Genomic DNA, 26942 nt, shown 5'->3' with positions numbered 1-26942 from the left:
GTGGGTAATAACAAACGTCTCTGAGCTAAAGGAACATGTTCTAACCCAATGCAAAGAAACTAAAAACATTGAAAAAAGGTTAGACAAAATGCTAACTAGAATAACCACACTAGAGAAGAACATAAACGACCTAATGGAGCTGGAAAACACAGCACGAGAACTTCACAAAGCATACACAAGTTTCAATAGCTGAATTGATCAAGCAGAAGAAAGGATATCAGAGATTGAAAATCAACTCAATCAAATAAAATGAGAAGGCAAGACTAGAGAAAACAGAGTAAAAAGAAATGAATAAAGCCTCCAAGAAATATGGGATTATGTGGAAAGACCTAATCTGTGCTTGATCGGTGTACCTGAATGAGATGGGGAAAATGAATCCAAACTGGAAAACACTCTCTAGGATATTATCCAGGAGAACTTCCCAACCTAGCAAAGCAGGCCAACATTCAAATCTGGGAAACACAGAGAACACCACAAAGATGTTCCTCAAGAAGAGCAACCCCAAGGCACATAATCATCAGATTCACCAGGATTGAAGGAAAAATTGCTAAAGGCAGCCAGAGAGAAAGGCCAGGTCACCCACAAAGGGAACCCCATCAGACTCATAGTGGATCTCTCAGCAGAAACCCCGAATACCAGAAGAAAGTGGGGGCCAATATTCAACATCCTTAAAGAAAAGAACTTTCAACCCAGAATCTCATATCCAGCCAAACTAGGCTTCATAAGTGAAGGAGAAATAAAATCCTTTACAGACAAGCAACTACTGAAAGACTTCGTCACCACCAGACCTGCCTTACAAGAGCTTCTAAAGGAAGCACTAAACATGAAAAGGAACAACTACTACCAGCCACTACAAAAATACCAAATGGTAAGACCAATGACGCAATGAAGAAACTGCGTCAACTAATGAGTAAAAAAAAACCAGCCAGTAACAAAATGGCAGGATCAAATTCACACATAACAACATTAACTTTAAATGTAAATGGCCTAATTGCCCCAATCAAAAGACACAAACTGGATAAAAAGTCAACACCCATGGGCGTGCTGTATTCAGGAGACCCATCTCATGAGCAAAGACACACATAGACTCAAAATAAAGGGATGGAAGAAGATTTACCAAGCAAATGGAGAGCAAAAAGAAGCAGGAGTTGCAATCCTAGTCTCTGATTAAATGGACTTCAAACCAATAAAGATCAAAAGAGACAAAGAAGGGCATTACATGATGGTAAAAGGATCAATACAACAAGAAGAGCTAACTATCCTAAATATATATGCACCCAATACAGGAGCACCCAGATATATAAAGAAAGTTCTTAATGACCTACAAAGAGACTTAGATTCCCACACAATAATATTGGGAGACTTTAACACTCCACTGTCAATATTAGATAGATCAACAAGACAGAAAATTAACAAGGACATCCAAGACTTGAATGCAGAACTGGAACAAGTGGACCTAATAGACATCTACATAACTCTCCACCCTAAAGCCACAGAATATACATTCTTCTCAGCACCACATTGCACTTACTCCAAAATTGACCACATGATTGGAAGTAAATCACTCCTCAGCAAATGCAAAAGAATGGAAATCATAACGAACAGTCTCTCAGACCAACAATCAAATTAGAACTCAGGATTAAGAAACTCACTCAAAACCACACAACTACATGGAAACTGAACAACTTGCTCCTGAATGTTGACTGGATAAACAATGAAATGAAGGCAGAAATAAAGATGTTCTTTGAAATCCATAAGGACAAAGACACAATGTACCAGAATCGCAGGGAAACATTTAAAGCAGTGTCTAGAGGAAAATTTATAGCAATAGATGCCCACATGAAAAGCAAGGAAAGATCTAAAATCGACACCCCATCATCAAAATTGAAAGAGCTAGAGGAACAAGATAAAAAACACTCAAAAGCTAGCAGAAGACAAGAAATAATTAAGATCAGAGCAGAACTAAAGGAGAAAGAGTCACAAAAAGCCCTTCAAAAAATCAATAAAACCAAGAGCTGATTTTTTGAAAAAAATCAACACAATAGACAGTCTGCCAGCCAGACTAATAAAAAAGAAAAGAGAGAAGAATCAAATAGATGCAATAAAAAATGATAAAGGGGATATCACCACCAAAGCCATAGAAATACAAACCACCATCAGCGATTACTACAAATAACTCTATGCACATAAATCAGCAAATCTGGAAGAAATGGATAAGCTGCTGGACACTTTCATCTTCCCAAGACTAAACCAGGAAGAAGTTGAATCCCTGAATAGACCAATAACAAGAACTGAAGTTGAAGCATCAATTAATAGCCTACCAACCAAAAAGAGTCCAGGTCCAGATGGGTTCACAGCCAAATTCTACCAGATGTACAAAGAGGAGCTGGCACCATTCCTTCTGAAACTATTACAAACAATATGAAAAGAGGGAATCCTTCCTAACTCATTTTATGAGATGAACATCATGCTGATACAAAAACCTGGCAGAGACTCAAATAAAAAAGAAAACTTCAGGCCAATATCCCTGATGAACATCGATGCAAAAATCTTCAATAAAATACTGGCAAATAGAAGGCAACAGCACATCGAAAAGCTTATCCATCACAATCAAGTAGGCTTCATCCTGGGGATGCAAGGCTGGTTCAACATACACAAATCTATAAACATAATCCATCACATAAACAGAACCAAAGACAAAAACCACATGGTCATTTCAATAGATGCAGAGAAGGCCTTCAACCAAATTCAACAGTCCGTTATGCTAAAAACTCTCAATAAACTAGGTATTGATGGAACATATCTCAAAATAATAAAAAGCTATTTATGACAAACCCACAGCCAATGTCACACTAAAGGGCAAAAACTGGAAGCATTCCCTCTGAAAACTAGCACTAGACAAGTATGCCCTCTCTCATCATTCCTATTTGATATAGTATTGGAACTTCTAGCTGAGCAATCAGGCAAGAAAAAGAAATAAAGGGTATTCGATTAGGAAAAGAGGTAGTCAAATTGTCTCTACTTGCAGATGACATGATTGTATATTTAGAAAACCCCATCATTGGCCAGGCGCGGTGGCTCATGCCTGTAATCCCAGCACTTTGGGAGGCCGAGGCAGGTGGATCACCTGAGGTCAGGAGTTCAAGACCAGCCTGGCAATGATGGTGAAACCCCATCTTTAAAAAAAAAAGAAAGAAAGAAAACCCCATCATCTCAGCCCAAAATCTCCTTAAGATGATAAGCAAATTCAGCAAAGTCTCCAGATACAAAATCAATGTGCAGAAATCACAGCATTCCTATACACCAATAACAGACAAACAGAGAGCCAAATCATGAGTGAACTCCCATTCACAATTGCTACAAAGAGAGTGAAATACCTAGGAATACAATTAACAAAGGAAACGAAGGACCTCTTCAAGGAGAACTACAAACCACTGCTCAAGGAAATAAGAAAGGACACAAACAGATGGAAAAATATTCCATGCTCATGGTTAGAAATAATCAATATCATGAAAATGGCCATACTGCCCAAAGTAATTTATAGATTCAATGCTATTCCCATCAAGCTACCATTGATCCTCTTCACAGAACTGGAAAAAAAATACTTTAAACTTCACATGGAACCAAAAAAGAGCCCACATAGCCAAGGCAATCCTAAGCAAAAAGAACAAAACTGGAGGCATCACGCTACCTGACTTCAAACTATACTACAAGGCCACTGTAATCAAAACAGCTTGGTACTGGTACCAAAACAGAGACATAGACAAATGGAACAGAACAGAGGCCTCTGAAGAAATGTCACACATCTACAACAATCTGATCGTCAACAAATCTGACAAAAACAAGCAATGTGGAAAGGATTCCCTGTTTAATAAATGGTGTTGGGAAAACTGGCTAGCCATGTGCAGAAAGCTGAAACTGGACCCCTTCCTTACACCCTACACTAAAATTAACTCCAGATGGATTAAATTCTAAACATAAAACCTAAAACCATAAAAATCCTAGAAGAAAATCTAGGCAAAATCATTTGGGACATAGGCATAGGCAAGGACTTCATGACTAAAACACCAAAAGCATTGGAAACAAAAGCCAAAATAGACAAACGGGACCTAATTAAACTTGAGAGTTTCTGCACAGCAAAAGAAACAATCATCAGAGTGAACTGGCAACCAACAGAATGGGAAAAAATTTTTGCAATCTACCCAGCTGACAAAGGCCTAATATCCAGAATCTATAAAGAACTAAAGCAGATCTACAAGAAAAAACAAACCCATTCAGAAGTGGGTGAAAGATATGAACAGACACTTTTCAAAAGAAGACATTTATGAAGCCAACAAACATATGAAAAAATGTTCATCATCACTGGTCATCATCAAAGCCACATTGAGATACCATCTAACACAAGTTAGAATGTCGATCATTAAAAAATCAGGAGACAACAGATGCTGGAGAGGGTGTGGAGAAAAAGGGGCACTTTTACACTGTCGGTGGGAGTGTAAATTAGTTCAACCATTGTGGAAGACAGTGTGGTGATTCCTCAAGGATTTAGAAATAGAAATTCCAGGCTGGGTGTGGTGGCTCACACTTGTAATCCCAGCACTTTGGGAGGCCAAGGCAGGTGGATCATGAGGTCAAGAGATCGTGGTCATCCTGGTCAACATGGTGAAACCCCGTCTCTACTAAAAATACAAAAAATTAGCTGGACATGGTGGCGTGTGCCTGTAATCCCAGCTACTCAGGAGGCTGAGGCAGGAGAATTGCCTGAACCCAGGAGGCGGAGGTTGCAGTGAGCCGAGATCGCACCATTGCACTCCAGCCTGGGTAACAAGAGTGAAACTCTGTCTCAAAAAAAAAAAAAAAAAAGAAAAGAAATAGAAATTCCATTTGACCCAGCAATCCCATTACAGGGTATATACCCAAAGGATTATGAAAACAAAATTCCACATGTTCTCTCTCATAGGCGGGTGTTGAACAATGAGAACACATGGACGCAGGGAGGGGAGCATCACACACTGGGGTCTGTTGGGGAGGTAGGGAGGGACAGCGGGGGAGGAGGTTGGAGAGAGATAACATGGGGAGAAATGCCAGGTATAGGTGACAGGGGGATGGAGGCAGCAAACTACATTGCCATGTATGTACCTATGCAACAGTCCTGCATGATCCTCACATGTACCCCAGAACCTAAAGTACAATTAAAAAAAAAAAAAGAAAATAAAATTTTTAACCTAAAAAGAAAAAATTTTAACATTGATGAAAACCATTCTTAATAACCTTTTTTTTTTTTGGAGATGGAGTCTTGCTCCATCACCAGGGCTGGAGTGCAGTGGTGTGATCTCGGCTCACTGCAACCTTCCCTTTGTGGGTTCCAGTGATTCTCCTGCCTCAGCCTCCAAAGTAGCTGGGACTACAGGCATGCACCATTACACTTGGCTAATTTTTGTATTTTTAGTAGAGATGGGGTTTCACCATGTTGGTCAGGCTGGTCTCCATCTCTTGACCTTGTGATCTGCCTGCCTCAGTCTCCCAAAGTGCTTAGATTACAGGCATGAACTGTAGTGCCTGGCCCACTTAATAACTTTTTACACATGTCTATAAATATTTCCTTAGGATACAGTTCAAGAAATGGAATTGTTTGATCAAATGGTACACAAACTTTTAAGATTTTTGCTATTTACTACAAAATTTCCCTTGATAAAGCTTTTATAATGTATGCACCTAAGAGCCTTTTAACTCTTAATTTTACTTACTGAAAGAAATTCTGGCCAGGTGCAGAGTTCGAGACTAGCCTGACTAACATGGAGAAACCCCATCTCTACTAAAAATACAAAATTAGCCAGATGTGGTGGTGCATGCCTGTAATCCCAGATATTCGGGAGGCTGAGGCAGGAGAATCACTGAACCCAGGAGTTGGAGGTTGCAGAGAGCTGAGATTGCACCATTGCACTTCAGCCTGGGCAACAAGAGCGAAACTCTGTCTCGAAAAAAAAAAGTCTGTGGGTACATATAGTAGGTATATATATTTATGAGGCATATGGGATACTTTGATATAGGCATATAATGTGTAATAATTACATCAGAGTAAATGAAGTATTCATCATCTCAAGTATTTATCCTTTGTGTTATAAACAATCCAATTATGCTCTTTTAGTTATCTTAACATGTACAATTAAATTCTTATTAACTATAGTCGCTCTGTTGTGCTATAGATCTTATTCATTCTTTCTAACTAGTTTTTGTACCCATTAACTATCCCCCATTCTACCGACCCACATCCCCACCAACCTTCCCAAACCCTGGTAAGCATCATTCTACTCTTTATCTCCATGAGTTCAATTGTTTTGATTTTTAGCTCCCGCAAGTAAATTAGAACATGTGAAGTTTGTCTTTCTGTGCCTGCCTTATTTCACTTAACATGATGACCTCCAGTTCTATCCATGTTGTTGCGAATGACAGGATCTCATTTATTTCTATGGCTACATAGTATTCCCTTGTTTATAAGTCCCACATTTTCTTTATCTATTTATCTGTTGATGGACACTTAGGTTGTATCCAAATCTTAGCTATTGTGTACAGTGCTGCAATAAACATGGGAGTGCAGATATATCTTCAATATACTGATTTCTTTTCTTTTGGATAGATACTCAGCAGTGGGATTGCTGGATCATATGGTAGCTCTTTTTTTAGTTTTTACAGGAACCGCTAAACTATTCTTCATAGTGGTTGTACTAATTTACATTCCCACCAACAGTGGGAAGGCAGGAGAATTGACAATATACGAAGGCTCCTTTTTCACTACATCCTTGCCAGCATTTGATATTGCCTGTGTTTTGGATAAAAGCCATTTTAACTGGGATGAGATGATACCTCATTACAGTTTTGATTTGCATTTCTCTTAACATCAGTAATGTTGAGCATTTTTTCACATACCTGTTTGCCATTTATATATCTTCTTTGGAGAAATGTCTATTCAGATCTTTTGCCCATTTTAAAATCAGATGATTAGATTTTTTTCCTGTAGAGTTGCTTGAGCTTCTTATATATTCTAGTTATTAATCCCTTGTCAGATGGGTAGTTTGCAAATATTTTCTTCCATTCTGTGAATCGTCCCTTCACTTTGTTGATTGTTTCCTTTGCCATTCGGAAGCTTTCTAACTTAATATGATGCCACTTATCCACTTTTGCTTTGTTTGCCTGGGCTTGTGAGGTATTACCCAAGAAATCTGTGCCCAGTCCAATGTCCTGGAGAGTTCCTCCAATGTTTTCTTATAGTAGTTTCATAGTTTGAGGTCTTACATTAATCTAGTTTGATTTGATTTTTGTATATGACAACGGATGGATTGTGATGGTTAATACTGAGTGCCAACTTGATTGGATTGAAAGATACAAAGTATTGATCCTATGTGTGTGTGTGTGTGAGGGTGTTGCTAAAGGAGATTAACGTTTGAGTCAGTGGGCTGGGAAAGGCAGACCCACCCTTAATCTGGGTGGGCACAATCTAATCAACTGCCAGTGCAGCTAGAATATAAGCAGGCAGAAAAATGTGAAAGAGAGATGGGCCTACCCTCCCAGCCTACATCTTTCTCCCATGCTGGATGCTTCCTGCCTTCAAACATCAGACTCCAAGTTCTTCAGTTTTGGGACTTGGACTGGCTCTCCTTGCTCTTCAGCCTGCAGATGGCCTATTGTGGGACCTTGTGATCATGTGAGTTAATACTTAATAAACTCCCCATTATCTATCTATCTATCTATCTATCTATCTATCTATCTATCTATCTGTATTTCATTAGTTCTGTCCCTCAAGAGAAACTTGACCAATACAGATTTTGGTACCAGGAGTGGTTCTAGAGGAACAGAATATTAAGGATGGAGTTTTTTCTTTGGTTTTGGGGTTTCTAGAGTTGACTGCTTAACATGATTATATCCCAAAATGCTAAGGATTCTACTTCTAATAATATGGAGAACACTGATAGTCCTTGGCGTGAACTGTTTAGACAGTTACAACAAATAAATACATTTGACACTCTTGATTCATCGCTTGTGAGAGACAAGTTTAGTAACTCTATACATAATACCTTTGACCATATGTGGAGAGCCAAGGAACATAATGAAGCTAGTTGGTTGCTCCTCAGTTCTGTGGACAAAGTGATGAACTCAGGGATTCTGTCTCCTGGCTTCAAAAGCAGATGCTGAGCCTCTAATCTGCCAAGATTGCCCTGAGTGAGAGTTTTATCTTCTGTAGAGAAAGAGCTGAAATTGTGGAAAAACAAACTCTTATCATGCAAGTGTCTGACCTTCAATGAAAGGTGCATGCACAGCCTCACCAGGTGTCCACTGTTAAAGTGAGGTCATTGATTGGAAAAGGAGGGGACCCTGCAACTTGGAATGGGGACTTGTGGAAGGATGCTGATAAAGCTGGGGACACTGGGCTTGTAAACTCTGATGCACCTTTTTTGCCAGAAGAAACAGCTTCCCCATCCCCAGTAGTGGCAACCTCTCTTCCCCAACCCATGCTGCCACCAGCCTTTCCACCTGTGTCTGAGGAGATACATCCTGTGCTGCCTGAGGCAACAGCGATGGCCTTCCCTGGGGCAATTGCCAGGCAATATAATGTTGATTCTCCTCAGGAGCTACCCCCAGCATCCCTGTTTGCTTCTAGACCTATAACTAGACTAAAGTCCTGGCTGGCTTCTACAGGTGAAGTTAAGAGTGTGATCTATGAGGAGGCATGCTACACTCAAAAAGAGATGGGAATGGATTTTAAGAGTGTGGGATAATGGTGGAAGGAACATAGAGTTGGATCAAGCTGAATTTATTGATTTGAGCCCACTAAGTAGGGACCCTGCATTTACTGTTGCAGCTTGGGGAGTTAAAAAAGGTTCTAATAGTTTACTTGCTTGGTTAGCTGAAATATGGATTAAAAGATGGCCCACTGTGAGCAAGCTGGAAATGCCTGATCTCCCTTGGTTTAATGTAGAGGAAGGGATCCAAAGGCTTAGGGAGATTGGGATGGTGGAGTGGAGCAGTCACTTTATACCTACTCATCCCAGGTGGGAGGGCCCAGAAGATACACCCTTGACCAATGTCTTGTGAAATAGATTTGTGATGGCAGCACCTGCATCTTTGAAGAGCCAGTTGTTCTTCTCTGTATGTCACATCTAACAGTGGGAACTGCAGTTGTCAACTACAAAATTTAAATACAATGGGATTAATTGGATCCCGAGGTGGCAAGGGCCAAGTGACTGCACTCAACTGTCAAAGGCAAGGTGGGTGTAGCTATTGTAATGGACAGTAGGAGCAAAGCAGCAATCAGAATAATTTGACTCAGGTAGAGCTCTGGCATTGGCTAATTAATCACAGTGCTCCTAGAAGTGAAATTGATAGGAAGCCTACTGCATTCCTACTTAATTTATACAAGCAGAAAACTTCTAGGTCAAACGCACAAAACACTAATTTGAATTATAAAAACAGAGAATCATGGCCCCTCAATCAATTGCCAGACTTGAGCCAATTTACAGACAGAGAATGGTGTGAATGAAGGGGAGGCTGGGTCCCCTTGAGGAAAGACCTCCTACATTACCGACAATTTATGCAGTGAATCTGTCTCTCATCCTTCCCCAAGGAGACATCTGGCCTTTTACCAGGGTAAGTGTGCATTGGGGAAAAGAAAATGATCAGCCATTTTGGGGACTACTGGACACTGGCTCTGAGCTGACATTGATTACAGGACCCAAAACATCATTGTGGTCCTCCAGTTAAAGTAGGGGCTTATGGAGGTCAGGGAATTAATGGAGTTTTAGCTCAGGTGCAACTTACAGTGGACCCAGTGGTCCCCGGACTCGTCCTGTGGTCATTTCTCCAGTGCTAGAATGCATAGTTGACATAGACATAATTAGCACCTGGCAGAATCTCCACATTGGCTCCCTGACTGGTAGGGTGAGTGCTATTATGGCGGGAAAGGCCAAATGGAAGCCATTAGAGCTGCCTTTACCTAGAGAAACAGTCTATCAAAAACAATATCGCATCCCTGGAGGGACTGCAGAGATTAGTGCCACCATCAAGGACTTGAAAGATACAGAGATGGTGATTCTCAACACATCCCAGTTCAACTCTCTCATTTGGCCCATGCAGAAGACAGATGGATCTTGGAGAATGACAGTAGATTTTCATAAACTTGACCAAGTGGTAACTCCAATTGCAGCTGTTGTACCAGATGTGGTTTAATTGCTTGAGCAAATTAATACATCTCCTAGTACCTGGTATGCAGCCATTGACTTGGCAAATGCCTTTTTCTCCATTTCTGTCCATACAGCCCATGAGAAGCTATTTGCCTTCAACTAGCAAGGCCAGCAACATGCCTTTACTGTTCTACCTCAGGGGTATATCAACTCTCCGGCTTTGCGTCATAATCTTATTTGGAGAGACCTTGATTGCCTTTCACTTCTGCAATATATCACACTGGTCCCTCACATTGATGACATTATGCTGACTGGATCCAGTGTGCAAGAAGTAGGAAACACACTGGACTTATTGGTGATTCATTTGCATGCCAGAGGATGGGAAATAAATTTGACTGAAATTCAGGGACCTTCTACCTTGGTAAAATTTCTCGGGGTCCAGTGGTGTGGGGCTGTCAAGATATTCCTTCTAAGATGAAGGATAAGTTGCTGCATTTGGCTCCTCATACAACCAAGAAAGAGGCACAATACCTAGTGGGTCTATTTGGATTCTGAAGGCAACCCATTCTTCATTTGGGTGTGTTACTCTAGCCCATTTATCCAGTGGCCCTAAAGGCTACCAGTTTTGAGTGGGGTCCAGAACAGGAGAAGGCTCTGCAACAGGTCCAGACTGCTGTGCAAGCTGCTCTGCCACTTGGGCCATATGACCGAGCAGATCCGATGGTGCTCGAGGTGTCAGTGGCAGATAGGGATGCTGTCTGGAGCCTTTGGCAGGCCCCCAGAGGTGAATCACACTGGAGGCATCTAGGATTTTGGAGCAAGGCCCTGCCTTATTCTGCAGATAACTACTCTCCTTTTGAGAGGCAGCTCTTGGTCTGTTACTGGGCTCTGGTGGAAACTGAATGTTTGACTATAGGTCATCAAGTCACCATGTGACCTGAATTGCATATCATGACCCATCTAGCCATAAAGTGGGCTGCGCACAGCAGAATTCCATCATCAAATGAAAGTGGTGTATATGTGATCAGGCTCGAGCTGGTCCTGAAGGCACAAGTAAGTTACATGAGGAAGTGGCTCTAATGCCCATGGTCTCCACTCCTGCTACACTGCCTTCTCTTCCCTAGCTCGCACTGATGGCCTCATGAGGAGTTCCCTATGATCAGTTGATAGAGGAAGAGAAGACTGGGGCCTGGCTTACAGATGGTTCTGCACAATATGCAGGCACCACCTGAGAGTGGATAGCTGCAGCATTACAGCCCCTTTCTAGGACATCCCTGAAGGACAATGGTGAAGTGAAATCTTCCCAGTGGGTAGAACTTGAAGCAGTGCACCTGGTTGTGCACTTTGCATGGAAGAAGAAATGGCCAGATGTGCAATTATATACTAATTAATGAGCTGCAGTCAGTGGTTTGGCTGGATGGTCAGGGACTTGGAAAAAGCATGATTGGAAAATTGGTGACAAAGAAATTTGGGGAAGAAGTATGTGAATGAACCTCTTTGAGTGGTCAAAAGCTGTGAAGATATTTGCATGCCTTGTGAGTTCTCACCAACAGGTGATCTCAGCAGAGGAGGATTTTAATAATCAAGTGGATAGAATGACCCATTCTGTGGACACCACTCAGCCTCTTTCCCCAGTCACACCTGTCATCACCCAATGGACCCATGAAAAAAGTGGCCATGGTTGCAGGGATGGAGGGTTATGCATGGGCTCAGCAAGGTGAATTTCCACCCACCAAGGCTGACCTGGCTACGGCCACTGCTGAGGGCCCAATTTGCCAGCTGCAGAGACCAACACTGAGCCCTTCATATGGTACCATTCCTTGGGGTGATCAGCCAGCTACCTGGTGGCAGGTTGATTATACTGGACCTCTTTCATCATGGAAAGGTTAGAGGTTTGTCCTCACTGGAATAGACAATTACTCTGAATATGGGTTTGCCTGCCCTGCATGCAATGCTTCTGCCAAGACTACCATTCGTGGACTCATGGAATGCCTTATCCACAGTCATGGTATTCCACAGAGCATTGCCTCTGACCAAGACACTCACTTTACAGATAAAGAAGTATGGCAGTGGGCTCATGCTCATGGAATTCACTGGTCTTACCAAGTTCCCTCCATTATCCTGAAGCAGCTGGATTGATAGAATGTCACAATTACAATCCCAACTAGGTGACAATACTTTGCATGGGTGAGGCAACATTCTCCAGAAGGCCGTGTATGCTCTGAATCAGCATCCAATGTATGGTACTGTTTCTCCCATAGCCAGGATTTATGGGTCCAGGAATCGAGGGGTGGAAGTGGAAGTGGCACCACTCAACATCACCCTGAGTGATCCACTAGCAAAATTGTTGCTTCCTGTTCCCATGACATTACATTCTGCTTGCCTAGAGGTCTTAGCTCCAGAGGGAGGAATGCTGCCACCAGGAGACACAACAATGATTCCATTAAGCTGGAAGTTAAGATTGCCACCTGGACACTTTGGGCTCCTCCTACCTTTAAGTCAACAGGCTAAGAAGGGAATTACAGTGTTGGCTGGGGTGACTGACCCAGACTATCAAGATGAAATCAGTCTACTACTCCTCAAAGGAAGTAAGGAAGAGTATGCATGGAATACAGGAGATCCATTAGGGGCTCTCTTACTATTATCATGCTCTGTGATTAATGTCAATGGGAAACTACAACAGCCCAATCCAGGCATGATTACAAATGACTCAGGCACGACTACAAATGACTCAGGCACTTCAGGAATGAAGGTCTGAGTCACTTCACCAGGAAAAAAACCACGACCTGCTGAGGTGCTTGCTGAAGGCAAAGGGAATACAGAATGGGTAGTAGAAGAAGGCAGTCATCAATACCAGCTATGACCACGTGACCAGCTACAAAAAACAAGGACTGTAATTGTGATGAGTATTTCCTCCTTCTTTTGTTAAAATCATGTTTGTGTATGTATACACTTGTACTAAGAAAATATCTTCATTTTATTTTCTTTCTCCTTTATCATGTGACATAGGATTTATTGACTTCACATCAGCACATAAGTATTATTAACTTTATGTAATAGTATTTGGGTTGGGGATTGGTATGTTTCTGGTTGTATGAAGGATAGTTGTATTATGTTAGGCATAATTATGGCATTATTATTATCTTTATTTGAAGATTATGCATGATCTCAGGAAATGTGTATGAGTGCAAGTTGATAAGGAGTGGACTTGTGATGGTTAGTATTGAATGTTAACTTGATTGGATTGAAGGATATAAAGTATTGATCTTGGGTGTGTCTGTGAGGATGTTGCCAAAGGAGATTAACATTTGTGTCAGTGGACTGGGAAAGGCAGACCCACCCTTAATCTGGGTGGGCACAATCTAATCAACCGCCAGTTGATAATTGAACAGTGATTGACTTTTAAAGCTGAGGTCTAGGTGTGGTGGATCAGCCTGTAATCCTAGCATTTTGGGAGGCTGAAGTGGGTGGATCGCCTGAGCTGAGGAGTTCAAGACAAGCCTAGGAAAATGGTGAAACCCCTGTCTTTACTAAAATACAAAAAATTAGCCGGGGGTGGTGGTGTGCACCTGTAGTCCCAGCTACTTGGGAGGCTGAGGCATGAGAATTGCTTGAACCCAGGAGGCAGAGGTTACAGTGAGCCAAGATCGTGCCACTGCACTCCAACCTGGACAACAAAGCAAGACTCTGTCTCCAAAAAATAACAACAACAATTAAATAAAAAATAACGTTGAAGTTAGGTAGATATAATTATTTCACTAAGTAACACTTTTTCATGAAGTGGATTCATCATAAATGTTAGCCTAATAATTTGATCTCAAATGGATTTTATTATATTCTATTATTCTTACATTCACTCATTTAAAAAATATTTGAGTGCCTATCTGTGACAGAAATTTAAAGATTCCTAGTCTTTTTTAAAAAATAAACAATCTTTCATTAGCGATTTCATATTCTACATAGCAAGTTCAGAATTTTATGATGTCTAAATTACAAATAAATATAGAGAGTATTAAACCTTGGATATTTGTGGAGACAAATATGTTTGATGAATGACCTTGGAGGCCCAGAAATGAGAATGAGTAGAACTGGGGATTCCCTCTCTCTGCAGCAGGAGGCCCTGCATTTAAACGCATCCTCCCACAAAGTCTCCAGATTTTGGGCAGCCAGCTTTCTCAGCACTCCCCCAAATAGTTGGCAATGAAGTTCAGACTGTCCAAGCAGTCCATTTGCCCCCAAGCCACTTTCATACTCACTTTGCTTAAAGAGAGAGAGCAATAGAGGGAAGTGGGTCCCTCTCCTAGAGGATGGCTAGCACAGTGTCTCTATCCATTTCCTGGTTCAAAATGTGTTTTTAGAATGTTCAGAGAAGGAGGAACCATCCACTGCTGACCCATTTGCCTAGAATCCCAGCTTGCTCCAAGTGATCCCACCCGTGTTTGCTGGAGTTTGTTGCCTGGAAATATTCAGGTAAACATTGTTCTTGAGGTCTGTGGGAATCCTGGATCCAGCAGGCTCCCACCATCCCCTTCTAGTCCTCTCTTTGACTCCTCCATGACTGCATGGAACTACCAGAATTTCAGGCAGGATCATGAAGGCACATTATATGGAGGCCCCTAAACCTCCTGGGAGGAGCTCCATTGCCAATACTTGTTTCCTAGCCCCACACACACCTGAGCTGAAATGTGAGGGTTGAAGAAGGTGACCAGCTCTTAAATCCCATGGATTCCCCATCAGTTTTTCTTCCCCATCCTCTACAGGTTTGTCCCTCTCTTTGGATTTTGGTGATGGGGAGGTGGATGCATTTGCTTTCACATTTTTTTATAGCCTTCCATCTGGACATTCCTTATAAACGTAAACAGCTAGACTTCAGCATCTTTATTCCCACACCCAGAACTGACCACTGCCTGACCACACCTAGATGGTGGCCTCTTGTCCTGCAGCCCAAAGGGGAGAGATTTCCATGAATAAGTGGTGTGGGGAATAAAATACTTGGACTAACAGCTTATGAAATCATTGCATCTCATATCATCCAAATATTATGTTTTACATGAAAAAACAGTTGTGTCACAGGAAGTGGAAAGAATAGGAAAAATGTATTTACACCATGATTAAAGCCATATAAAATAAAACTGTCTATATAAAAAATAAGACAGGGATGAAGAATACTAAATTGCTAATCTTGGCTATGTTTAGAGTGGTGGGGTTATGGGTGAGATTTTATCTCTATGTTTTCCAAAATGCTTGTGGCTATTTTCATAAGTAAACAAAAAATGAATTTACTGAAACAAATAGAGAAATGTCTTTTATTACTTGCAAGTACATTTCCTTGAACAGACCTTGAATAATGACGGAATAACCTAAATTTACAGATAAAGATCTCATTCTCCTGTGGTAAGCCCTTCTAGTGTTTTAATAACTTTCTTATCAGGAAGTCTTCCTTCTATTTGTCATTAAATCTCTTCTGCTATGTTATTTTAATGCTTTTATTTCTGGCTGAAATTTTAGTTTGTTATTCAACTAATATCATTGCTGTGGCTACCCACAAAACTATCTTTATGTATTATAAATAACATGTTAGCTATATTATTACATGTTTATTGAAAGCATTACAAATCATATAAACTGCCATCATAATGTATTAGAATAAATATAGACAGGGATTAAATGGTTTGTCTTTATGGTCTCTGTAACTATCAGTCTTCTTTGCACATGGGAGATTCAATAAATGATTGTTAAGGGCTGGGTGTGGTGGTTCATGCCTGTAATCCCAGCATTTTGGGAGGCCAAGGCAGGTGGATCACTTGAGCTCAGTAGTTGGAGACCGGCCTGGGCATGGCAAAACCGTGTTGCTATAAAAAATACAAATTAGCCAGGCATGGTGGTGGGCATCTGTAGTCCTAGCTACTCAGGAGGCTAAGGTGGGAGGATTACTTGAGCCTGGGAGGTCAGGGCTGCAGTGAGCTATCACACCACTACACTCCTATCTGGGCGACAGATTGAGACCCCATCTCAAAAAAAAAAAAATTTTGAAGCAAATATATTAAGTTTTTAGACGTTAAAATTATTTTAATTATTTCTTAAGAATATGAATAATTCAAAATATCTTGTTTTTTTGTGTTTTTTCAAAAAATCTGGATTAAAATCCAGATCAAGACTTGTAGATTTTTTTTTTTTTTTTGAGAAGGAGTCTTGCTCTGTCTCCCAGGCTGGAGTGCAGTGGCGCTATCTCAGCTCATTGCAACCTCCACCTGCGGGGTTCAAGCAATTCTCCTGCCTCAGCCTCCTGAGTAGGATTATAGGCGTGCACCACCAGCCCCAGCTAAGTTTTGTATTTTTAGTAGAGACAGGGTTTCACCGTGTTGGCCAGGATTGTCTCAACCTGTTGACCTCGTGATCTGCCCTCTGCCCGCCTCAGCCTTCCAAAGCACTGGGATTACAGGCATGAGCCACTATGCCTGGTGACTTGTAGATTTTTTAAAAGAATTATTCTCATCTAAAATATGACAGATTTTGCCGGAAGAGCCTTTAATCCTTTCATCATCTATAAAAGTATGTAATTCTATTTTGTGATTTCATAACTCATTGGCCTACAGATGGCAAAAAAATAAGAACCAGTTATTTTTCTTTTTTTTTGAGATGGAGTCTTGCTCTTGTCGCCCAGGCTGGAGTGCAATGGCACCATCTCGGCTCACTGCAACCTCCGCCTCCTGGGTTCAAGTGATTCTTCTGCCTCAGCCTCTCAAGTAGCTGGGAATACAGACGCCCACTACCATACTTGGCTGATTTTTGTATTTGAGGTAGGGTTTCACCATGTTGACCAGGCTGGTCTCAAATTCCTGACCTTGTGATCCACCCACCTCAGACTCCCAAAGGGCTGGGATTACAGGTGTGAGCCACCGAACCTGGCCAGAACCAGTTATTTTTCATATCTTTTATTTTCAGGAAAACTTAAAGAAACACAAACAGAACATGCATAATTAAGTCAGACCTATATTGTCAATGACAAACAGAGTTGAGCAGTTCTGTGGACTAGTGGATTCAGATAGCAGAGTTGTGTGACTAGTCTAAACAATTCTCACTCAAGATGACAGGATGTATACTATTTTTACATGTAGTGAGGATAATTTAAAAAAATGGATATACGCTTTAAATAGTCTTTTTCACACTCCATGTTGACTATGCACATGGACTGAACTAAGAATTAGAGTACAGTATAAATACTATAGGAGCAGCTAATTGACAACCAACAGCTTTGAAAGCTTGGATTGTAAAATTGCAAAACTTGCCAGGAGAAAGAAGGGAAAACAGAACCCATCATCTAACCAAATGCTTCCAGTTCAGAGTTTTTCTTAGTTTCAGCAATGGCCCAAAGGAATGGCAATTCAGACCACGATGAATCTAGATACATCTGTCACAATTCGAAGGATCTTTCCTAGGACAGGGTAATCAATCCCTCTGAGGAGGTTGTGGGCAATTTTAGGGTCAACTGAAGAATCTCATTTAATGTAAAATGACTAGGGATCCCTTTACATCATGAACTCAGGCTGTGGAAATGCTAATGGCAGTGTTTCCCAAAGTGTGATGCCTGGGAGTATTTAAGACATTGTTATTTTCCCTGCTCACCCTTCTGTGAATGTACTACTGTGGCATGCTCTAGATCTGGGGCCACTAGACACATATGGCTATTCATCAGTTGACAGAGGTTAATCCAAAGTGAGGTATGCTGTAGGTATAAAATATACACAGAAATGTGAAAGCTTAGTACAAAGAAGGTAAAATATCTTAATCTTAACAAGTTCTTTGTACAAATCACATATTGAAGCAATAATATCTTGGATAAATTGGTTTAAATAGAATACCTTATTAACATTAATGTTGCCTATTTCTTTTTATCTCTTTCAGTGTGGTTGCCAGAACATTTTCGATTACACATGTGGCCTGCATTTATAGCTCATCTTATATTTATTGGACAGCTGCTGCTTTGGAAAGACCACTTGGCAGAGCTCCTGTCCATCACAACATTCCACTCCCACAGCATGCCGGGAGTTACACCTGGGACCACTAGAGAAAGCTCTAGCTCAAGCTGAGTGAGGAGGATTTATCTGATGGCCAACAGCAGCAGGCTGTGTGCAGGAGCTAGGTGCTGAGTGCCTGGGGCTGAGTCTGAGGTGAAGATTGAAAGTGTATGAGGTAGAGGGAGGAAATAACACATCTTTGCACTTTCGGTTTCCTTACTAAGTGGATTTATTTAAGTGAAATAAGTGAGTAAATTTTAAAATATATTAATACAGTAGGTCTGTGGATATGTAAATACAGCAATTGAAATGTGTCCTATACATCATTGTGACTATTTACTTAATATTCTTTGAACAAAGCCATTGATATATGTACATGGCTGTATTATAATATTACTTTCTGGTATTTATTGTGAATTCTAACCTTTTCTATTTCATTCTAAACACAACACAGGCTTTATTTTCTCTATTATCTCGGGAACTAGCTAGGTCTGGATAATTCAAGGAAGGAGAGAAGCTAACTTCTCTGTCCTGCACTAACTATTCCCCTCTAACTTTACCTATACTGGAAACAGTCAAATTCTCCGGCTACTTTGCCATTTGGCACTTAATCAAAATACCTATACTTAGGATCCATGATAGGAACTGGTAATATCCTGAGTTGTCCATTTGAATGTTTCTAACAGCCTCAGACCTCAGAAGAGTTGACATGCATTATGATGGAAGGATGTTCAATAGATAGGGTATGAGTCTTAAGATGTTTCTTTTTCAGTTAAAGTTAACGATGCAAGAAATTATAAAGAGCAGACAGCCTCAGCCACATAGGATAAAAGGCTATTTTGAAAGTAAGAATTGAGTTCATTAGCCCATATTCCACAAAGTAAAACATATTCATGTATTCACTCACTTGACAATTTGATAAGTCTCCCAGCTAGACACAAGGAGAAGGTAGACAGTAGGTGCTAACTTCATGAAATTTTACTGGCAATTAAGAAGAAACCTCACAAAAGACAATTTATAGTCCATGTCTGAAAACTTCAAAATGGAGAAGCTCAAAGTTGGCAAAGAGAGAAAGAAATTCCTTTTAAAGGAAAAAGATATTACTTTTTTCCTTCTTAGAAATGATTCAGAGGGCTGCCATAAGTTCTAGTATATTTCTTTATAATCACAACAATGTGTCTGGAAGGCCAAATTTTCCTGTGGGCTTTGTTCCCACTATTGTTCAGAAGCCAAGAAATAAGTTGAACTAAAGGACCCTAGCTTGGTTTTGGTTATCATTTTGTGTTACCAATGAGATGAAATTACATGCACTATTAGAAAAACAAACACAGCAAAAGGAAGTCCATAACTTTTAAACTTCTGTATTTAAATAAGTCTTGGGGGAAAAGGGAAGGGAAGAGGCAAACATTTCTTCCATTTTTTAAAACCATGTAATACAAAATCTCCTTAATTTGGAATTAATTTGGCTAAGCACTTCTGGGTGGGGACCTCTGGAGATGGCACAGAACATTCCCGGTTTCTTATGTAATCAGCTGTAGCTATCCCTGAGCTCATAAGACCAGAGTCTAAGACAGGCCATATTCCTTATTATTCTAAACCAAATGTCATCTGCTTTGAGCCTTCTTTTGCATACCTCTCAGGAAATCAAATCTCAGTTATTATTCAAGTCCTTTTACTCCCCTCCATGGTATCTCACAAGAATCACAGGCTTACACAGTCCCAGGAACGTTGGGGCCCATACTTAGTCCATGGACAGACTTCATTCCCATTGATTCTTCTCCCTGATGTGGCTACTGGTCGCTAGGACTCTGTTGGGCAAGGCTGTGGTAAGTGAAGCAGACCTTTGCTTGGTGCCTCTCTCAGGTCATTTAGAACCACATATGAATGGGGGCCTTAGGAGCTGCCATTCCTACAGATACCTCCAAACTCCAGACCCTATTATCAGTCCAAGGGCAGGTTCTGTTTTAGGTTGGGTTACCCCAAAAGCAGAGCTTGAGTTAGGGACTTCTATGCAGGCAGTATACTCAGGGAGATCCCAGAAGCAGGTGTGAGATAGGAGGGAAGTAAGCAGGGAAGGAGGACATGCCACCGTGAGGGTGTGTTATGGATTATGGAGGTGAATGCATTGTGCTGCAGGGCTTTGATTCTGCTGAAACCTCCTGAGCAGCATACTAAGTACCTTCAGAATTTCCGCTTGAAGGACTGTAGGTGGAAACCTTGTATATAAACATCAGATTGTCCCCATCTGTGGAGGGTTGTTGCATTGGTCTGTTAGGACTATGGCAAACATAACAAAATACCACAGTTTGGGTGGCTAAGGCAACAGAAATACATTTCTTCACAGTTCTGTAGCCTAGAAGTCCAAGATCAAGGTGTTTGATTTCTTCCGAGGTCTATCTCCTTGGCTTGCAGTCTGCTATGTCACCTGGCTTTTTCACCTGGTTTTTTTTTTTTTGAGATGGAGTCTTGCTCTGTCACAAGGCTGGAGTGCAATGGCGCAATCTCGGCTCGCCGCAACCTCCTCCTCCTGGGTTCAGGCAATTCTCCTGCCTCAGCCTCCTGAGTAGCTGGAATTACAGGCACGTGCCACCAACCCAACAAATTTTTGTATTTTTAGTAGAGACTAGGTTTACCATATTGGCCAGGATGGTCTTGATCTCCTGACCTCATGATCCTCCTGCCTTGGCTGGGCACCGTGGCTCATGCCTGTAATCTCTTTCTCTTCTTATAAGGACACCAGTCCTATTGGATTAGGACCCCATACTTAGGAGGTAATTTAATCTTAATTACCTCCTGACAGTGTCCATTTACAAATACAGTCACACTGGGGGTTAGGGCTTTCAACTATGAATTTTAGGGGGACATGATTCAGCCCATCACAGCTTCCCTTGGAGGTGTTAACTGGACACCTGGGGTTCATCAGTGTAAAGTGACTGGAGATTCTGATTTAGAAGAATTCAGAGACAGGAGGAAAGAATGTGAGTTGGGGCTTCACATGCTTTTGCCTTCATCTTGCCCCTTCTCAATTCAAAGTTGGACCATATTATCTGTCCATCTAAAACCACCCAGCTTAATCCTTCTTAATGGGTTAGGAACACAGCAAATCTTTACTTTCCTCCTGGGTGGGGCTCAGTGTTTAAAGACACTGTGCTGATCTCTCTTTCTTGGGATGAGCATCTTACTGTGACTAAGATGAGTACCCGTCAATCCCAAGATAAGGATTTTAGTACAAACAGTTTATTTGGGAGGAGATTCCAGAAACCACTTGTAAGAGAGTGAGGAAGAGAGACAAGGAAGGGGAAGAAGTGAGTAGACTATTAGTGAACAGGTTATCACTGAGGGGAACTGGCCCACACTCTTGCTGGGAACCACTGGGAACATGCCTCAGAGTTGTCCCATCCAATGGGCAGGGAAACTAGGGTATTTATCCTCCAGTTCTCATTCATCATTGCCTGGTGGCAGCTCCCTGGGGATAACTCTTTCGGCATCTGGCTTACTCCCTATAGGAGAACCAAGAGAAGGCTCTCAGGCAGAAGATGACCTATGTATCTCAGAGGAAGAGGAATGTCAGCTGGGTGTGGGGGCTCAGCCTGTAATTCCAGCACTTTGGGAGGCTGAGGCAGGTGGATCACTTGAGATCAGGAGTTTGAGACCAGCCTGACCAACATGGTGAAACTCCGTTTCCACTGAAAATACAAAAATTAGGGAGAGAGATCCAAGATGGCTGATCACTAGCAGCTCGGGATCGTAGCTCCCAGTGAAAACACAGAGAACAAGAGGACGCCACACTTTCAGACGAATTTTTGTTGCTGACGGACCAAGAGATTCACAGTGGAGGAGCCCTACGGGTCGCCAGGGCGACTCTTGTGGCCAGCGCGACGGTTTTGCTGGTGCCTCAGTGTGGCAGTTCTTGGTGCAGAGTCTGGAGATTCCCAGGCAGAAAAGCACCATCAATCTTAACACTGCTGTTTTGGCCGGCGCAGTGGATTGCTCAGATTTCAGTGCTGGGAATCAACAAGTTGGACGTCCGCTCAGAGACCTAGTTAGAAAGTCGGTAATTACAAAGATGACAGAGGGATAAATATATAATGAAGGGAAGAAACCAGCATAAAAAGGCAGAGAATACTCAAAATCAGAATGCCTCTCCCTCTACAGGGGATCGCAGTTCCTCATCAGCAACGGAACAAGGCTTAATGGAGAATGAGTGTGTTCCAATAACAGAAGCAGGTTTCAAAAGGTGGGTGATAAGAAACTTCTGTGAATTAAAAGAACTTGCTCTAACCCAATGCAAAGAAACTAAGAACCTTGAAAAAAGGTTTGACGAAATGCTAACGAGAATGGACAATTTAGAGAGGAATATAAGTGAATTGATGGAGCTGAAAAACACAACATGAGAACTTCACGAAGTATGCACAAGTTTAAACAGTCGAATTGATCAAGCAGAAGAAAGGATATCAGAAGTCGAGAACCAGCTCAGTGAAATGAAATGAGAAGACAAGATTGGAGAAAAAAGGATGAAAAGGAATGAGCAAAGTCTCCAGGAAATATGGGACTATGTGAAAAGACCTAATTTACGTTTGATAGGTGTACCTGAATGTGATGAAGAGAATGAATCCAAGTTGGAAAATACTCTTCAGGATATCATTCAGGAAAACTTTCACAACCTAGCAAGGCAGGGTAATATTCAACTCCAGGTAATACAGAGAACACCACAAAGATATTCTTCAAGAAGACCAACCCCAAGGCACATAATCGCCAGATTTATTAGGGTTGAAATGAAAGAGAAAATACTAAGGGCAGCCAGAGAGAAAGGTCAGGTTACTCACAAAGGGAAACCTATCAGACTTACAGCAGATCTCTCAGCAGAAACCCTACAAGCCAGAAAAGAGTGGGGACCAATATTTAACATCCTTAAAGAAAAGAACTTTCAACCCAGAATTTCCTATCCAGCCAAACTAAGCTTTACAAGTGAAGGAAAAATTAAATTTTTTGTGAACAAGCAAGTACTTAGAGAGTTCACCACCACCAGGCCTGCTTTACAAGAGCTTCTGAAAGAAGCACTATACATATAAAGGAACAACCAATATCAGCCTTTCCAAAAATATATCAAAAAGCAAAGAACATCAACACAATGAAAAATTTACACCAACTAATGGGCAAAACAGCCAGCTAGCATCAAATGGCAGTATTAAACTCTATATTCAAATTGGACAAAAAGACAAAACCCATCGGTATGCTGCATCCAGACACATCTCACATGCAACGATACACAAAGACTCAAAACAAAGGGATGGAGGAAGATTTACCAGCCAAACAGAGAGTAAAAATAAACAAATAAATAAAAAGTAGGAGATGCAATTCTCGCCTCTGATAAAATAGACTTTAAAGCAACAAAGATCAAAAGAGGCAAAGAAGGACATTACATAATGGCAAAAGAATCAATGTAACAAGAAGAGCTAATGATTCTGTAGATCAATGAGACAGAAAATTCCTTTTTTATCCTTTTTTCTCCAATCTTGTCTTCTCATTTCATTTCACTGAGCTGGTCCTCGACTTCTGATATCCTTTCTTCTGCTTGATCAATTCGACTGTTTAAACTTGTGCATACTTCGCGAAGTTCTCGTGTTGTGTTTTTCAGCTCCATCAATTCACTTATATTCCTCTCTAAATTGTCCATTCTCATTAACATTTCATCAAACCTTTTTTCAAGGTTCTTAGTTTCTTTGCATTGGGTTAGAGCAAGTTCTTTTAATTCACAGAAGTTTCTTATCACCCACCTTTTGAAACCTGCTTCTGTTATTGGAACACACTCGTTCTCCATTAAGCCTTGTTCCGTTACTGATGAGGAATTGCGATCCCCTGTAGAGGGAGAGGCATTCTGATTTTGAGTATTCTCTGCCTTTTTAGGCTGGTTTCTTCCCTTCATTATATATTTATCCCTCTGTCGTCTTTGTAATTACCGACTTTCTAACTAGGTCTCAGAGTGGATGTCCAATTTGTTGATTCCCAGCGCTGAAATCTGAGCAATCCACTGCGCCAGCCAAAACAGCGGTGTTAAGATTGATGATGCTTTTCTGCCCGGGAATCTCTGGACTCTGCACCAAGAACTGCCGCGCTAAGGTGCCAGCAAAACCGTCGCGCTGGCCACAAGAGTCGCCCTGGCGACCCGTGGGGCTCCTCCGCTGGGAATCTCTTGGTCCGTAAGCAACAAATATTCATCTGAAAGTGTGGCGTCCTCTCGTTCTCCGCGCTTTCACTGGGAGGTATGAGCCGGAGCTGCTAGTGATCAGCCATCTTGGATCTCTGTCCGAGACAGAAAATTAACAAGGACATCCAGAACTTGAACTCAGACCCGGAACAAGTAAACTTAATAAACATTTATAGAACTCTCCACTTTAAATACACAAAACCACATTACCATCTCACATCTATTCTAAAAGTGACTACATAATTGGAAGTAAATCACTCCTCAGTAATTGCATAGCATTTCATAGGTTTAAATGAAATATTGGTTGGCTGCTTGTTTGTTATTTTCTTCCCTTATTCCTTCCTGTCTACATCATTAAGTATAATTATTGGTATAAAAGAGGTTTTCAATACCCATTTCTAAACTGCATTCTAGCCTGGGCAAGAAAGCAATACTCCCAATCTGTCTGTCTCTTTCTCTTTCTTCCTCTTCTTCATTCTTTTTTTTTCCCTTCTTTCTTTTTTCTTCCTTAAAAAAAAAAAAAAGAATTGAGGGATCAATTAACCTCTGAGACATCTTCTGAAAAAAAAAAAAAAAAAATTAGCTGGGCATGGTGGCATGTGCCTGTAATCCCAGCTATTCAGGAGGCTGAGGCACGAGAATTGCTTGAACCCAGGAGATGGAGGTTGCAGCCAGCCAAGATTGTATCACTGCATTCCAGACTGGGTGACAGAGTGACTTCATCTAGAAAGGGAAATGTCAAAAGGATATATGAAGAACACTGACAATGAGTACAGTGGGGTGAGGAAGGGAAAGAGAGTTAACAACAGTTAGTTTGGAAAATAAATGAACTAAGTAATTAATTGCACGAACAGATCCATAGGAAGATTTATTTTTGCTTAAAAAAAATGCCACAGGCTGGGCACGGTGGCTTACACCTGTAATACCAACACTTTTGGAGGCCAAGGTGGGTGGATCATGAGGTCAGAAGATTGAGACCATCCTGGCCAACATGGTGAAAACCTGTCTGTACTAAAATACAAAACATTAGCCAGGTGTGTGGGGCACACCTGTTGTCCCAGCTACTTGGGAGGCTGAGGCAGGAGAATCACTTGAACCCACTAGGCAGAGGTTGCAGTGAGCCAAGATCACGCCACTGCACTCCAGACTGGCAACAGAGCAAGACTCTGTTACAAAAAAAAAAAAAAAAAAAAAAGCCACAACCTTAGCAGTATTTATTTGCATTTGCTTTATTATAGTTACCTTTTAAAAACATTCTACAATTCAGGGTTGTTCTTCTGTGTTGTCTAAGTTAATATAGTTTTAATATTCTTTTTATTTTAAATCTTTAATAGGATTTTTCTCTCCATGGCTTTTTTATTTTGCAAGCCCAAGGTAATGAATGTTGCATGCCAGGGTTTGAAAATTTAAATGCCTACAGGATCTGATAGGTGAAGTAAATATCAATGAGTAAAGTGAACTGGGGGTAATAAAATAGACTCTAGAATAGAGTAGTGCGGACTGTGACAAATGTATTACAACATCCTGCCTAAAGGGGCAGCAGCTACTGATTCTCAGCCAACAGTTGCCAGATAGGAATACGGACGTGAATTTCAAGGAAAACTGTAGAGCTGGGTATGTATAGTTGCCTAAATATTAGCATGGTGGTCAAGATCAGATTCTGGAGCCAGACAGGCTGAATTTGAATCACAGGTCTACCAATTACATTAACTATGTAATCTTGAGCAAGTTATCTAATAACTCTGACCTTCAGTTTTCTCATCAGTGGAATGGAACTAATGATTGTACCTATGCTATCGGGTGGTTACAAGGATTAAATGGATCATACTTAGGAGCATACTTAGCACTAAGACCTCAATAAATGTTGGCTATTGTCATTATTAGCTATCAATTTAGAAAATCTAAACTTTTAATTTTGAGATAATTATAGATTCACATGTGGGTTGTAAGAAATATTCAGAGAGAGTTCACATTTCCCAGTTTTCCTCTGCAAAACTGTAGTACAGTATCACAGCCATGATGCCAATACTGATATAGTCAAAACAGAACATTTCCATCTCCATAAAGGTCACTCATGTTACCCTTGTATAGCCATAGCCACTTCCATCTTGCCCCACCCCTTCATGGAAACCTAGCATCTGCCAATCTGTTCTCTACTTCTACAGTTTGTCATTTCAAGAATGTTATGTAAGTGGAATCATATAGTAGGTAACCTTTTGTTGTTGTTGTTGGCTTTTTAAAGTAAGCATAATCCTCTAAAGATTTATCTAAGTTGTTGTGTGGATCAATAGTTTGTTACTTTTTATTGCTGAATGATATACCTTAGTATGATACACAGCATACCTTTTGTTTAACCATTCACCTTTTGAAGGGCGTATAGGTTTTCCCAAACTTTGGCTGTTATGAAGAAGGCTGCTATAAACATTTGTGTACAGTTTTTGTTTGTGTGAGCATCAGTTTTCATTTCTCTGGGACAAATGCCTACAGGTTCATTTGCTAGGTTGTATGGTAGTTGTATGTTTAATTTTTAAAGAAACGTCC

General features: G+C 41.0%; 1 pseudogene; it reads left to right on the top strand.

Annotated features, from left to right (window-relative positions):
- The window catches only part of LOC135269479 (uncharacterized), a 39171-nt pseudogene that overhangs the window by 146 nt on the left and 12083 nt on the right, over nucleotides 1-26942 (top strand).

The sequence above is a fragment of the Aotus nancymaae genome, unplaced genomic scaffold, assembly GCF_030222135.1.
Source record: "Aotus nancymaae isolate 86718 unplaced genomic scaffold, 86718_ANA_hifiasm-v0.15.2.pri h1tg000006l, whole genome shotgun sequence".
Taxonomy (NCBI): domain Eukaryota; kingdom Metazoa; phylum Chordata; class Mammalia; order Primates; family Aotidae; genus Aotus; species Aotus nancymaae.
This window is presented reverse-complemented; position numbering and strand designations above follow the sequence as displayed.